Source organism: Spodoptera frugiperda, chromosome 25 (assembly GCF_023101765.2).
Source record: "Spodoptera frugiperda isolate SF20-4 chromosome 25, AGI-APGP_CSIRO_Sfru_2.0, whole genome shotgun sequence".
NCBI classification, from domain to species: domain Eukaryota; kingdom Metazoa; phylum Arthropoda; class Insecta; order Lepidoptera; family Noctuidae; genus Spodoptera; species Spodoptera frugiperda.
In genome coordinates, this window is record NC_064236.1 from 20,694,966 (window position 1) to 20,710,889 (window position 15,924).

Here is a 15,924-nt window from a genome sequence, read left to right on the forward strand (position 1 = left end):
TTAACTAAATCTTCTATTTGATTTATACTAAAACTTGATATTGAAGATCGACACCAGCAATTTATACTGCGCTAACTCAAAAAGCGTACTTTACAGTAGAGGCGTTTAAAGGGAAAAACGTGATAACTTTTACATTAATTAAGATACTTTTTTGAAATTTGGTATGCTTAATATTTAATTTATTCATTGTAATATCTCATATTTATATTTCCTTAATTATTTCTATTTTTTGATTTAGTGCAAGTTAGCCGTATATAAACGTAATTCATCAAAAAAAATTACATCTTATACACGTCTAACTTATGTTAGCGTAGTGTAGTACGGGACGTCGTAGTGCATGATCAATCATCTGATGCATATTTCAATATTTTTATAAAGAACATGTACTTACTTACAAAAAAAATAGTCAACGTACCATTAATAAACTAATTAATACGTTAACACATAAGTATTTACTATGTAAAAGTCGCTAAGTCGTTCATTTTACAAACGAACAAGTATACACACGAACGCACAAAACTACGCTAACTATGAGTTAGTGCAGTGTTGCACGGACTTTGACCAAAGTGATCCTCGCGCACACTCGCTAATAATAGTTGGCGTAATATAAATCGAGTGATTTCAAAAAGTACCTTTACTTAGCGTTTTATAGATTTGTAACTTTCTTATTTTTGCATATTTCATCTCAATTTTTTTATGACGTATGTAAACACACATTTTAAGCAACTTGGCATAAAAAAAGATTTTTCCAAATTTCGAGTTAGCGTAGTATAAATTGCTGGTGTCGAGATGATTGTTCTGGTAATTCACGCCAAGTATTAGAATACAAATGGTGATGGCAAACACGTGAATACCGGGGCACATAATAGTTGTAATCTACAATTAACATATTTTTAATAAATGTTGGTATTAAATGCATAGGTACATAACCGCAGTCGGAATAAATGCAGTGTCTTGATGTACTAGCAGCTCTCTTGTAATGAGGTAAATTGACCATTCCAACTGATCTCTGGCCCAGCTGAGAGGCAGAAGCAGGTGCAGGTGCCGGGACAGGGGCAGGTGCCGGAGCAGGGGCAGGTGCTGGAGCAGGAGCAGGTACAGGTGGCAATTGTGGTATAGCCATTTCTCATTGAGAATCTTGTTCAAATTGTCGGCTAGCTCGCCGCCAACAATTATGACAAACAGCATAGCTATCTCTTCCATTCTGAAAATATTTATCATTGTTAAAAATAAAGCAGTGTTAAAAAATATAAAATACACAATCTCTTGATTTACTAAGTTGAATAAACAATATAATGCAAATTAAGAGAGCTCTGACATTTATCATACTTGAATATATTAAAAAAATGCATAAAATGATTGTCATTGTAAAAACTATTACCACTGATATAGTTATAAGGATTATTTTCCAAATTGTTATAATTATGTGTCATTACCATTAATCATATTCAATGTAAGTAGTACTTAATAGGTGTTTAAGGATTTAGATAAATACCTGTACTGATCTAATCCATGGAAAAAAATCATATAATGGTCCATTTTCTTCGAGAGAATGAAGTCTAGCTTCATTCAAAGAACAGCCACAGCCAGCACAGATATTAGTATGACCTAATATTCTAGGTGTGTTTACATCAGCATTTTGTAAGAATACATAACATGCATGACATATTACATCTTCCATAGGGAGCTGAAAACAAAACAGTCGGTGTTAGTAGGTCTCACATACCATAAGAAATGATTAACTAAGAAAACAAAAAAAATATTTTACACGTCCACGATAAGAGTTGAAGTTCGACTGTATTAAGTAATATATTTTTCTCGCAGTCACGTTTCAAGTTATCGTGCATGCATATTCTATACAAGGTATAGTTTTGAAGTTGCACGATATTTCAGAAGGTAATTATGTTAGTTATTCTGAAAATCAGTTAAAATTAGAAAAATAAAATAACAAGTATTATAAAGTATTATTGATTTTTGACGAAGTATCGTATTTTTACATAATTATTTATGAGTTTTATTACAATCTTCTGATATATTGTAGTTTCAAAACTACACCGTGTATAACCGTCCTGCAGATTCTAAATGTATATAATAATGATACTTACATATTCAATTCTAAGCCAAATAGACAAGATAATTAGCAACTCTTGAGGCAAAGTTGTAACAACATGCCTCTGTATGCGTTGAACGCGTAACCCACAGTTCAAGCAACGCAACATTTTGTGTCACAAACGAAAAGTCCAAATCACAAAACACAACGAAGTCCGTATAAGAAAAGCCGAAGTCACTGAATAAAACGACACTATCAATATCCATAAAACGTAGCCGAAGTAGATTTTAAATTGAACGGAAAAGCACAATCGGAGTAAACGTAAACACAGCAGCAGACGCAGAGTGAATGAATGAATCAGTGTTGCCAGTCTTAAAAGATGTTAAAAAAAATAACGTTTCATATTTTTTACTAGTAAGATAATTTACATGCGGTTACTTATTATGAAGTTAATCTTACCGATAGTATCATTAATATACAAATAAAACAGCAACACTATAATACTAGTTTATCATTATTCAAAATAATTTGTAAAAACACAACGAGTGAATAAACCGGCCAAAAGACATGATTCCAGACCGTGATAAATGCAAAAAGCATGAATGAAACATTATTCTGTCAAAAGCCCCGATCGGTGGTCAACAAAAAGTCGTATTTTTTTTATTTTTTATCCAGTGCTTCTTAGGACTTAAAATTAACAATTTAATTCAAATTTTTATTTATTACCTCAATCTTGTAATTTACTTTATCTGGGCGTTTCTGGGGCAAAAATGGGCATGGTCCTTTTTTCTGATAATAGTTGGAACCTTCCATATCATCTGGTGCCTATTGGACGTCGACTTCAGGTACACCCTGTATAGTAAAAATTCTTGGATCTAATGTGTGATTCTGAACCATATTATATTAGACAGAATCTGCCATTCGATCCAAGAATTTCAAATTAGAAGATCATCAACAAATACTAGAATATATACTGGATCTTTGCTTGTACTATTTACAAACAAACAGTAATCATAGTTACTTCTTACAAAGTTTAATTTTTCAATAAATTTATTAAAACAATCATACCATACCCTCGGGTTTTCTCTGAGACCATAGAGAGCCTTTTTCAATTAGTAAACTTTATTATCATCAGTTTCATAATGTTTATGTTGAATAATTAAAACTCTTGATTACGATTATCCAAGATGAGTTTAATTACGTATTAGATTACAAGTTAGAATTATAAGAAAACGTTAGCTACAATTATTACAAAATGTTTGGTTTATGACAGCGCTGTCATGGCCGCCGGCATAGGGACGGGGGATGGTCGATGATAGTGTTGTGTTGTGTTGGCGTTAACATCCTCCCGCGCCTTGAAACCTCCCGTTTCAATAGTCTTCAAGAAGTGGGCAGATGCGGTTCACTGCTCGCCGCAAACAAAGAATAGGTATCGGAATCGGAAATGTCTAGAAGGTAGGATTAAGGAACGGGCACACCTTTTACTGATGTAGCTTGCTGCCAGGCCCTGGATTCCGCTTCTCCAACCTCGACTGGTCCGTAACTCCGTTGGTTAGGTATATAGCTTCGTTTTCTGCTTCCGCGCTTCCCGCACAGAAGCGTCCTGTCACGGTCGCCAAAATGTTTATGTTGAATAATTAAAACTCTTGATTACGATTATCCAAGATGAGTTTAATTACGTATTAGATTACAAGTTAGAATTATAAGAAAACGTTAGCTACAATTATTACAAAATGTTTGGTTTATGACAGCGCGTGTGGTCGCGTGCGCGCTGGATGGTGGAGTGGCGGTTGGCGGGGCCTCAGCGACGCGGCTAGCTCGCGCGCTGTCATGGCCGCCGGCATAGGGACGGGGGATGGTCGATGATAGTGTTGTGTTGTGTTGGCGTTAACACATAACGTTTTAGTTGATTAATAAACACTTCTGACTTTATATAACTATTTAAAAAAGCCGTTTCAACATCCATTTGTTGCCTACTGGTGAATAAACATTTGTTGATGTTCCTTTTGCTGAAACCCACGTACAACCAATCTATCTTTATATGTATTATTACTTTTCTTTTTAAAAACCCACTTGACATCAATAACCTTTTTATCTTTTGGACGATCTACAATTTGCCATGTACATATTATATTTAGTTATACTATTGATTTCATTTCATCGCTATTTGCCATTGCTTACATTCATTTGAGTTCATCGCCTCCTCAAATGTATTTCATACAATTTAATTCATCAATACAATTTATATAAATAAAATGTGATACTGGGTTACCATATCTAGAATCTGGAGTTATCTTTCTTTTTGACTTTTTTCTATAGCAAGTGTGTCTTGTTTTCCACTTAAATTTTCATCATTTACAAAATCCTGCACAGCATTATTAGAGTTATGATCACTAACAAAATCCTCATCAATGTTAGTTTTAATTACTTTATTGTCTACATCTGGAGTTTCTTTACTTTCCAAATTTCAATCAATTTCATCATCAAGTTTTTCTAAACAAATTAATTTAGTATTTTCTTCGACTACCTCAAAGTCATTTATTTCAAATAGACCAGGAAGGCACTTTTGAACGTCAAAGCAAATATAATAAGATTAATAACGTCTGTCTGTCGGTCAGTCCTCTAGTGAAGCTATTTGCTCGTTCCAAAGTGTAGATTCCTATGGAGAAGAACGAGCAAGAAACTCCATAGGTTACTCTTTTTTCAATCAGATTCACAATACAATTCTTGGTTTGTTGTTTCGATTATTTCAACTATGTGAGAACAATGTAAAAAAACTAATATTCAGTCAAAGCCATAGAAAAAGAAAATAACCTAGAGGACAATTAATGCAGTTATTCTCTACTGTATTTCCGTGGATCGAAACCACGCTCTGCTACCATGTTGAAATAATGTTAAACTAAGTGGTTGTTAATATATTAAGACATTTTATATTTTGCAGTAAATACGTTTATTAATAAAAACGAGAGGCCATGACAAATTATTTGTAATGCAGTATATTTTGTTAAATACATTTTATCGAATTTTGATATCATTTCAAATGCCGTTTTGCACTCACTCACATATTCTAATTGTTTATCTGATATCGTACTCATTATAATAGTTCTTGCTTTTAAATATTTCTTTTTCCAATCCGCTTCTGCTGTTTCAGTTTTAATAGATGCAAATGGCTGCCTTGTGGCATTCTTTATATTCCAATAAAGTGATCAACCTTAACTTCTAACTTGAATAATTTGCGCCATTAAATATAGGTAATATTATATCTTCAATCTTCCCGTTTGGGGTACTTTGTTCCCGTTTTGTCAGTATTTATTGAGATCGATCCGGATCGTCAGTTAAGTTGGTCTCGTCGTAATTAACAATATTACAGGACTCAATATTTGCCAATGAAACTTCTAACTCCCGAAAGTAGGCTCTTATCGTGTCCGGTGAGACTGCTGCCCTATTTTTTTTTTTATATTCTGGCTATTTCTTTGTGAGATGACATCCTTATGTCTCCTAAGAAAGCTCGCTACAAAATCAGGTCCCGGGAAATTATTTTTAAATATTAATACAGTTCTTCCTTGTTTATCTAAATAACTTTTCACTAGGTATCTTAAATCTAAAGAATCTAGCGGGTAGCTCCAATCTAGGGTTCAACTCTTATAACGGAATTACCATCTAATAAAAAAAATACCGTTTCTAAAAAATATTAACAATTGTAACCCTCAAAAGACTGGAGGTCGGGCCAAAAAAACTTTCTTGGTTTTGTCTCCATTCACCCCACGAATTCTATACAACCAGTTTTACGATATTTTTAGTGTGAGATGGAATAAATTAAGCGTGTTGTAAGGTCGTGCATTGCCAAGTGTACAAACGCCTATGCTATAAACGGTACAAACGCCTACGGTTCAAGCCATGGTGCGGAGCGGCTGGGATGCCGTCTCCTCCTGCGAAGTAGTCATGCTAGCTAAGGAGGAGCCGAGGCGCGTGAGGGAACGAAACTCCTTACGCCCCAGCCGTCGCGAGAGACACTCCGGGCGTCGGGGACCGCGCGACGATCTCCGGCCATCAGACCACCACAGATGGGGCCCAGTAGGGCTGATGCCTAATCCGGAGCTGCGGACTACCTAGCGGCTTTACCGGGGCTCCGGCTCGAAAAGCAGGAGTAGGAACGGGGTTGTTTTTTAGTCAGTAAGAATTTGACACTCCCTCTCGCCTCGCCCAAAGCAGGAGAAGACATTGGATGATTTTCCACTCATGTGTATACAACGTGTAACAAAAAGGGGGTATACACATCAAGTGCACGGTTTCTAGATAACATAACAAACTATACGGGAAGGGTTTTTTAAACTCATGTTTGCATGGAACGAAGTTATGAATTTTTCCAATACATAAGATACATGAAATCCTACATTTGGAAATGAAATCATTACATCACTTGCAAGAAATCAGCTGATCGGTGTCAGTGCAAGTGCACTCAATGTACTTAAATAAAATCAAAACCCTTACTCCTGGTATTTCTTCGAATAAATGAAAAAAGGGTTCCGGATATTTATTTTTCGTAACATTTTTTTTCTTCTTAAATATTCTTTTAAGAAGAAAGGTTTTCATAAAAAACAAAGAATATGTTTGTAGACAAACTAAGTCAAAACCTGTTTTTCTCATTAAGACTAAACTAACTGCTGAGCTTTTCGTGAACTTCTGTCAATCTCTGTCTCCTATCTCTCTGTTGTGGGTACACCTACTCTTACCTAACTTACCTAGTCTTAATGAGAAAAACTTGCAAAAGTACCAGGAACCCATATGTAACGAGAATTGTTATTACATACATTGAAGACGTTACGAAAAAGGGTTTCATATCATAATATTGTGTTCAACTGAACCCTAAATATCAATTCTATGCAAGATATGTGTGTCCTAGTACAAAAAAACTCAAAAAACCTAAAATCTTGACCTTTGATCCCGAATAACTTTTGAAGCACATATGGGATTGATGGGGACTTTTAATATTTTAATTTTTATAGTAAAATAAAGGTCTATACCAAAATTTAGCTCTGTCGGAATTTTTGATATTTCTATATCGTATATTGACCGGACTATGCATATTCCTTTTTTTTTCCCATGACTTGATATATTTTTGATCATAGTGCCTTTTTCTGACCTTTCGTGGCGGAGTTTCTGACCTTTTACTCGTGTGCACCTTCTCCGCCACTATCATGGGCATCGCTGCTATCAGAATCCATTACTCTTTAAGATAGACTCTATCACTCTAGGTTGCTAGAGGCAGAAGAAGGTCCTAACAACTCACTCACAAGTTGTGAGAGTTGTGAACTTGTGACTCACAACTCTGTATTAAGTAACAAAATAAAATAATAACAAATAATATCACAATTATTACATCAAATTGAACTCAATATTTTGCTGTAATACCAACAAACAGCTCGAATGCTTCAAACGCGCGCGGTTTACGCGGTACTGAAGTGTCAATGTCAAGTTTGTCAACTGTCAATCGTAAGTGTTTTTATTCGCCGTTGAGCTAAGTCACAAAGCCATACTCATCGTTTAGTACGAAAAAAAAGATTTCAATAAATCAATAATGGCGTTGAAAAATTTTTTTTTACTACACATTAGAAAATGTTGAAAAATAGGTAGATTTGAGGCTTAAGTTGGTAGACAGGTAGACTGAGGCCAAAGTTGGTAGATCTACCTAAAAGTTGATAGATGTGGCAACGCTGATAAGAGCCGAAGTTTAGCGTTGGCGATAGAGTTACGCCCAGAAGCTCAAGATGATCCGATATTTGAACGGATACATTTCGGAAAGTAGGAGCCAGCGGAAATTGACTCCGTTTGGCAGAGAATAGACACGCCTGGGTTTTGGTAGCGTTGAACCTGACCAAGTTGGCGTCACCCCAATCGGAGACCGCCTTCAAGGACGAGTGCAACCGTTCGACCATGGATTCTCTTAGAGATTGGATCTGTGTTCCACTAGATAAAGAAAGAGTAAATTATTTCGCGTCGCTTATTCTAAAAATGTAAACATAACCTAAATAAATTGATGTTATTTCAGGAATCCTGGGATTTTCAAAATTTCTTGTGGGAGTGCCATGCTAAGTGTGGGAGAGCCATGCTTCGGCACGAATGGGCAGGCTCGACCGGAGTGATACCACAGCCTCACAGAAAACCGACGTGCAACAACGCTTGCGTTGTTTTTCGTTGTGTGAGTGAGGTTACCGGAGGCCCAAATCCCCCCTTCAAATAGTAAATATATCGTTAGAGGCGTAAAATAAACCACCCATGTCTCTTAGGTCTATTAATTTGTGAAAGATTTGTTTCTCTGTTCTGCACACAAGTTCTTTGTACACTGTTCACACTTTAGTTTTTTTACCAATTTACTGACAACGAATCCCGAAATATATCCTATTATTTGCTGCATAACACAAGAAGATGGATTCTCATCCAATGTAGAAGAAAGTTTATTGCAATTTGTTTGATATTTTTGAAAACTTTCCTGAACGTATGTTATTTAATATTTCAGATTCACTTAAGTTTCTCTCTTCACTAACTTCAAGACGATATCCTATCGAGGTATTATTAATTTTATCGAGTGATTGAGCTCCAGATAGTATTGGTATATTATCAAGTGGAAGACAATTGCCAGTAAATTTTGAACTCAGTTCCAAATGAGACAAAAGTTTTTTAAAGCTTGCTTTGAATTGTCGACTGTTCGGGTTATTATTATGCCTACCTTGACTTCTAATAGCGCCAAAAAAGAGCTCAACATGATCCTGACTGAATTTTTAGGCCAATAAAAATAAAAGTATGTCAGTTTCAATTAAAGTCATATATAAATATGTCAAGCTACTAATGCACGTCAGTAATCCCAGCAAACCAGTATTATTTTGCGTTTTAATTAACGGTAGGTACTAATTTATTCGAGAACACTGTTCTTGATTCATTCCCAATTTTAACAGTTTTTTTTTTGTATTGAACTTTAATGGACAACGATAGCAAATACTCTTTTGCTTTTGAAAAAAATGACAACACTTGCAAAGAATTTCTTTTACTAATGGGCTTTTTAAAACCATAGTCTTTCAAATTCCGTGAGTTTAAAATATCAAATAGATTATTCAAAATAGTTATGAATTCATTCAAACGATTGATTTTGACGAAAAATGGTTTTAGGAACCATGACGTATTTTTAATGTCCTATCCATAGACACCCATCACGGATAGGTTAAATGAAAAAAAAATTTTTTCGAAGAGATGCAGTGACCGCGCGCTCTTCGCCCTATATCTCGAAAACGGTTCACCGTATAAAAAAAAAAATTACACAAAAGTTGTAGAGAATTTTGTATTCTACAATTTTGGTATTAAATGCAAATACCAAAAACCCATAGGAAATGAGATATTTCCAAAAAACCGCAAAAAAACTATTTTTGGCACCTTTGACCCTGAATTTTAAGGGTTGCTTACACCCTACCATATGTAGGTTTTGAGACAAGTTTTAGGTGTCAATATATAAGTATATACAAAATTACAGCTGGGTATCTCGCATTCCGAGATTCTTACCTAATTTAACCTTATTTGACTGGACTAAAGGAAAATGTACAACTTTGTAGAAATAGCTCATATTATAAGATGTTATCTCTAGGTGTACTCACCGGCGTAATATCCATTTCAGACAATAACTTCTTTTCAAACGAAGTCGTAAACAATAACACTCAATCATCAACTCTTATTTAATGACCTTTACGAAAAAGACAATTTTGCCAATAACACGTGCGAATTCATAAACTATCAAACGCTGAAGCGTATTTAGCATGAATTACCAGTAATAGAATATTATTTAGCTTCAACTCTTATTTTCAAATCTGCACTCACGAATCGCATCCTCCGAAGCACTCCTCAGTCGTTCATTGCACTGAGTACTTACTTGTCCAACCCTGTCGTTCTCCACTCCAGCGGCAGAAGCGGTCGGTGTCACAAAATGTGACACCGTAAGTGTTTGTGCCACCTCTTGTGGTGAGGCGGAGACGACACGGTTGCGCAGTGCTTCTGAGCGTAGCCGATCAAGTGCAGCCTCGTCCAATCTATGATTGCGTTGGATGACCCGCACCTGATCCGAGAGTCGTTGAGCCGAAACGTTGACGGATGGTTCGAGTACCTGAAACATCGACAGCATCCTTTCAGGGTACGCAGTGAGGTCAGTTCCTCCCTCTGTAGCACCGTAGTACGCGCGCATGACGTTCTCATTTACAGTTTGAGACCATTTCATGCGCCGCGCACAACCACCGGTAGCGGGGACCCGTCCCGGGGTCTGTTGACCCCTGGCTCCCAAGCCCGTCGGTGGCCGGCCTCTCCACGGCCGACGTACAGGTGGTGGCGACGTCCGTGGGGAGAAATAGTCGTCGCTCGAGCTCGACGCTACTACTGTCACCGGTTCGTGGTTGGGTTCCGGCGACGGCGAGGCGGAGCTGAGCGACGAGTCCGGGGATGGTGGGGGTGCGCCCCGTGTCCTCCTGGCTCTCGTCAACATGTTTTTAGTTATAGTTCTCAAACGGTGTTGATCCTTATTTGATTTTAAAAACAATATGAGATATATATAATATTTAGATTGGTTCTTTAAGCAATTAAACAAATATGTGATTCATCTAAAACATAAAAGAGAATCAACAATATAATGTTCATGCTTTCCTTGCCCTGAATCAACATAAATTATTTAATTATTTCTTAAAATATAAAAAACGGAGATAATGTTTGCTGTCATTGTCAAAGTCCGTATCAAAGAGTATAATAAGTATAGGTCAGTATAGATGACAATCTATGCTTTCATATATATATATCTTTATATATATAATTCTTCTGTGCGTGTGTATGTCACTGAACTTCTCTTAAACGAGTGGACTGATTTTGATGAATTTTTTTGTGTGTGTTCAAGGGGATCTGAGAATGGTTTAGATTCACAATTTTGTCCGCTGGACAATGTTTTTTTTATTAATTTTTAATTTATTAGTAGTTGTTGATTTTGGAATGTTTTACATTGGATCCGGCAGACGGCGCTACCATCGCAGTGTCAAATATAAATGACGTTAGATTTGTCATAACAATTGAATAATAATTTTCATCAAAATGGTCAAGAAGGTTTTAGCTTATTAAAAAAAGATTAAAATTTTCAAATTAAAGACGTGTAGACAGGACAACGTCTGTCGGGTCCGCTAGTAAATTATAAATATAAAAAGCAGACAGAAATTTTCCATGTTGACGTCTTGGTGTTGCCAGGAAGATAATTTATAATTGTGATTATTAGAGTGATTTAATTATAGTTATTAAGTTTCTTGTTTTATTATAAATATAACTTTAATTTTTGTTACTTTTAATTCAAATAAATCCTAATCATTATTTATAAGTTTTTTTACCAATTGTACATTCAGAGAATGCCATTGTTTTCTGCAGTAATATCTCTCTTTATGTTCCTGCGGGCGAATATTATTGCAACATGGGTGCAATCAATACAGCCCAACACACCGGGCATGCCAAATTTACTATAGAATCTGAAAAACAAAGTTTATCTTAAATAAGAACCTGGTTAATACATTTAAAGACTTGAGTCACAGATATCCCCCCAAAAGAAATGATTTTTCATTGTGTCTTGTTTCAGTTGCTTGAGAGGTTATGTGATATCAAATAAAGATTAAAAATTGTTAAAACAGATTATTATCTTATTCTTTTTCTTGCAGTTTTTTGCCACACTTAGGCAGTTTTAGTTAAGGCCTATATGGTCACTATTTTGTAAACATGCTATGAATATGCCTGGTGGTAGTAGTGGAGTACATGATAAAAAAAAGGATGTTTTTTTAAACTTATTTTACAACATTAGCACGGCGTTCTGCTGATGATTGTGGCCACTTAATATATTTTGCCCTTATTTGAGGAAAATTCAATAAAGTTGTAATTTCTTTAATCACAACTGAAACTGTTGGCTGGGAGATGGAGTGTGAGTCAATATCTCTAATGGGACGTTTGGTAAGACCCAGTCGCATAAAAAGATGATGCAACTAAAACCTAAAATGACAAAACAGTTAGTTATGGCCGGATTTGTTTGAATTGGTGTGTAATTGTTTAAATATGAATGTTCAACTAAAGATATTAATTAAACATTATTTTTTTAATGTAAAATAATACCATATATGTAAACACATGGCTCTTTTATTTAGTGCACTAGAAAAATAAGCAGCTTGGTACCAACCTTAGTCTCTACAGACAAATCTGTTGATTTTTTTGGCACAGACATATGAGGTTTAAGCTCATTACAAAGATTCCGTACTAAATCCTTGGTAAGCCTATACCTTTTGATAAATTCCCGGTCTTCGGTCGAGAAAGGATCACATTCTTGGCGTATTTTACGACTTTTGACCATTTGGTGCCTAGGCTCCTCGTCACTACTGTCATCACTGATTAATAATGGTTTATTTATAATCAAAGAAATATAGGGTTAATAACAAACAAATATTTATTCTTTGTTTAATTTAAATAATCTTATCTAATCTAATAATCTTATCTTATAATAATGACACACATGCTTCCACAATTTCCTTTGCATCTGCAGAAAATTAATTTCATGAGATCGGGGGGTGCTGGAGGCTTGGAAGCTTGTTTTGGCATCAAGATCTTTCCATGCTTTTTCCAGTCCCAATCTTCAGGATTTTGATATCTTCCGAGCTACGACTGGACCTGGTGATATACTCGGAGACTGTGAAAACGAGCAGCGTCTTGTGTTGGAGGCAGTGATGATAAATTGAATGAATTTTTAGTCACTGTCTTGGAAAATCGTTTGTATCGGATAGTATTTAAACGCAAATCAAAAAATATCATTTTTCTATGCAATAAAATTCCGAATTCTCATCAAAATTACTGATTGCGCAGCAAATTCAACGCAAAATATAACTAAACACTACAATTTATTTTCGCAGCGTACAGCATTTTTTCCTAAAGCAAAACCTTTTTTAGTAAAGCACAGCTAATAATCTTAATGCACATCATACATGTTAAATATAGCTTCTTCTTTTCAATATAGCTTCTATTTTTATATTATTTACAGCAGTTTTTCTAAATAAAACAGCATTTTAGTAGTCACAGTCGTCTTATTATTTATTTATTATCACATAATGAGATCAGCAAGAAAAATATAAAATTACTAGCTTCCGCCTGCGACTCCGTTCGCGCGGATGTCGGTATTCGCGTGGAAGTTTTATTTCTCAATTTTGAGTAACTCTGACAATGACATCTTATAAATATCTATTGGACCTAAATACGGCGAGGCCCATAATAACTAAGGAGATCCCTCTATTGAGCTACTGCTGTTGAGCTCACGTTCTGTAGAATAAAACTGTAAAATAAAGTTTTTTTTTGCTACGTATTTTTCCAGGATAAAACGTATCCTATTTTAGGTATAGGTATACTTATACCTTATTGGGCATAAGTTTCATCGAAATCGAACCCTTAGTTTTCACGTGATGCCTGAACATACAGACAGACAGCAGACAGACAAAAAATGTTTTAAACACATATTTGGTTTTGGTATCGATCCAGTAACACCCCCTGTTATTTATTCTTTCAATATTTTCTATGTACAGAATTGACCCTTCTATAGATTTATTATAATATAAATAAATAAATAAATGAATGAATGAATGATTAAATGAATGAGAATGTTACAAACGTTAGAGTAGACAAATATAATCAGAAAGCCCCGAACTGCTAAGCTATCGGGAGTTATACGTGTTATTGTGAGTCAACCATAAGAGATAGACATTTGCTGTCATGGAATATTTTTTAAACAATTTTATGGAGAACATTTCTGTCATACATTATTTCTGTGTAGCTTTAACCATTAAGGATGCACACGCGACGGAAGCTTAAAAAATGGAGTAAGTTCTTCTGTTTTCCCAACATTTCCCTTCACTGCTCTGCTCCTATTGATCATAGCGTGATGAAAAGTATACTATAACCTGCCCAGGAGTATGAAGAACAATTGTACCAAGTTTCTTTGAAATCTGTCGAGTGGTTTTTATTTCTATAAAGAACATACAGACAGACAGACAGACAGACAGACAGACAGACAGACAGACAGACAGACAAAAATTTTTCTGATTGCATTTTTGGCGTCAGTATCGATCACTAATCACCCGCTGATAGTTATTTTGGAAATATATTTCATGTACAGAATTGACCTCTCTACAGATTTATTATAAGTATAGATATACAAAATTGTATTATTACTTATCACACAAAAATATATTTATTTTCAATGTTATATTGATGTTTTAAATTTTCTTAAACATTCGTTACTCAAATAGTCGTTAATAAGGATATGCTTAAGTTATTGCGGCATTAGGAGGGGCATGAGGGTGGTTGGGTTAGGTGGAAGGAGCTACTAAGGAACCCCCATTAAAAGAAAAAGACGAAGAAAATTCCTGTTTTCTTTTGTTTTTATTTTGTGGTTAATTTACGACTCGGCGGCCGCAGCCGCGGCACCGCTCGCTACGCTCGCGCGTTGAGTGTCACAGTTCTAACATAACCTAATCTATCCAAGTCGGAGTTGACCAAGTCCCTCTAGCACCGTAAGGGTAACTAGTAGCAATAGGGTATGGGTAGTTCTTCGAAATTTGATTCTTCGACTGATTCATATGGCCAAAATTTAATTTCACTTTAAGATCTTTTTTTTTTTTTTTAAATAAACGTTGCCCCACACTAGGATTTTCTCCTGTGTCGTGGGTGCGTTTACAAACATACAAGTTCACATACACATGACACCCAGACCCGAAACAACAATTTGTGGATCACACAAAGAGTTGCTCCGTGCGGGAATCGAACCCGCTACCCGTTGCACGGCAGCCAGTTGCCCAGCCACCGCACCAACCGTGCGGTCAAATCAGATCTGTAACACGTGTTCATATAAAAATAGGTATACCAAATAACGTATATATGAATGAGGGACTCGTTTTTAAAAAATAGTTTTCGAGATATCGACGTTCGAATATTTTCTGCCCAGATGAATCAGAAATAGAAATTGGTACAGATGAATCAGAACTCAAAATTAAAACGAAAAACTTTATGTAAATGAGCTCTGTATTTATTTTATTATATCATGTTCTTTTAATTTCTTTTTAGTATACCATATTCGAGTACTTCCTCTGCTTTTTTCCTAGCTATTTTTTGTTGTTTGGGTGTCAAATTCTGAAAAAACGTCTTATATATAATCGTCTAACCACCATCTGACACTAACACCGGTTGCTAGGTAAACACTTTTTCACGTTCTAAATATAAATTAGATACTTTAAAACGTTCCCATACCTACATTCGGCCATTCTGCTCTTTTGTCAGTCCTAAAGACATCCTTTTCATCTTCCACAGCTTCCATGCAACCTAAAACGACTTTACAAACACAAGCCAAACAAACATAACGCCTTATTTCCATTAGCAGAAAAACAATCTAAAGAAATGCAAACAAAACACCACTTATTTGTAAATAGTAACAAATCTTACAAAAATAAAATAATAATAACCTAAAATAACACCTTTAAACAATTACAACTATTACACATTTCCTAAACATAAACTCATACTCCATCATACCACATTCACACATCATTTTCATACTTAATACCCACCTGCATCAATCCTTTAATGTCTCATCTCCAACTGGCCATCTTTTCATGTTATCTGCAGAGAGCGACGTACAATTTGGACCCTCAGCTGACCTATCTACCTTCTCCACCTCATAACGATCCTTTGAGCAAACCTTTGTTATCTTGTAAGGGCCTAAAAACTATGGTTTTATCTTTAATCCTGTTCCAAATTGTGTTCTCTTTATCGCCACTAGGTCTCCTATC

The 15,924-nt window shown here is 35.5% G+C and overlaps 1 long non-coding RNA gene across 1 annotated transcript; it reads right to left on the reverse strand.

The window, feature by feature from the left end:
• Positions 1–790: 790 nt before the first annotated feature.
• On the reverse strand, positions 791–11,291 carry LOC126912441 (uncharacterized). Its single transcript, XR_007707161.1, has 3 exons — positions 2,106–11,291; positions 1,496–1,687; positions 791–1,204 (listed from the first exon to the last, which is right to left on the reverse strand). It is a non-coding gene; the product is annotated as an uncharacterized LOC126912441 (long non-coding RNA).
• Positions 11,292–15,924: the final 4,633 nt, after the last annotated feature.